Genomic DNA, 1,008 nt, shown 5'->3' with positions numbered 1-1,008 from the left:
CCCATCTTGCTCTCCCCCTCGATCTCTCTTTCTTTTATCTCTCTTGTTTGGCTGTTCGTAGTTTTACGGTCATTTATCTACTAATCTCCTGTGGGAAGATTATGCGTGTAGAACGAGAGAATCTGCCAGGACAGAATGGGATGCGTAGGATCTGAGCAGCATTAGTTCCGCTTTTCAGGTTTTCCTCACTGGTTATTGGGCGAGGGCGGTGCTTAACTGCAACACCTCAAGTGATTCGCTCCCACAACGATCGGAAGGGGGGGTATGTTTGTACTTTGTAGAATGTAGCAGTCTGACAATGGCAATCTTTGCAGCATCTTTAAAGTTATAACATGAATGACAGCAAGGTCAATTGTTAGCTCAGACAGAATTACCCAAGCATGGGAAAAAACTAACCACCCTTCACCACCCTCCATCTCCTCAGCCAGCCTCCCTGCCCCCCTTCTCTCCTTGTCACACGCACGCATGCATGCACACACACCACATACACAAAGAGAACGCTTTGGAATGGCGATGTTCCGTAAATGAGCATGGCAGCCATGATGGATGATGCAGAGGATGAACTGTGTCCACCGGCTATATTTGATTCCACAGTCCTTCGTCTGGAGAAAAACGCCCTCTCCCTCTTCTCCTCTCTTCTCCTTTCTTCTCCCCTATTCTCCTCTCTTCTCCTATCTTCTCCCCTCTTCTCTTCTCCCCTCTTCTCCTCTCTTCTCCCCTCTTCTCCTCTCTTCTCCCCTCTTCTCCCCTCTTCTCCTTTCTTCTCCTCTCTTTTCCTCTATTCTCCTCTCTTCTCCTCCCTATCTCGTCCACTCCTTCACTTTCTTTCACCCTCCCAATGATCCATCCCTCGCTCCCCTACAATTCCACCTCACCCCCTCTGTCACCCTTTAATAGCTAAATACTCTGCTGTAACCATACGTACACAGGCTTGCAAATTCCCACCCACCCACACACAATATAATCTGGCCTTTGTTTCCACTAAGAAGGAATGACTTGAGGGAGGCC

At 48.5% G+C, this 1,008-nt stretch overlaps 1 protein-coding gene across 1 annotated transcript in view; it reads left to right on the top strand.

Annotated features, from left to right (window-relative positions):
* LOC112073934 (testican-1-like) overlaps positions 1–1,008 on the top strand; it is a 63,880-nt gene that overhangs the window by 55,292 nt on the left and 7,580 nt on the right. The gene's annotated exons all lie outside the window — the stretch shown is intronic.

This window comes from Salvelinus sp. IW2-2015, unplaced genomic scaffold, assembly GCF_002910315.2.
Source record: "Salvelinus sp. IW2-2015 unplaced genomic scaffold, ASM291031v2 Un_scaffold2429, whole genome shotgun sequence".
Taxonomy (NCBI): domain Eukaryota; kingdom Metazoa; phylum Chordata; class Actinopteri; order Salmoniformes; family Salmonidae; genus Salvelinus; species Salvelinus sp. IW2-2015.
This window is presented reverse-complemented; position numbering and strand designations above follow the sequence as displayed.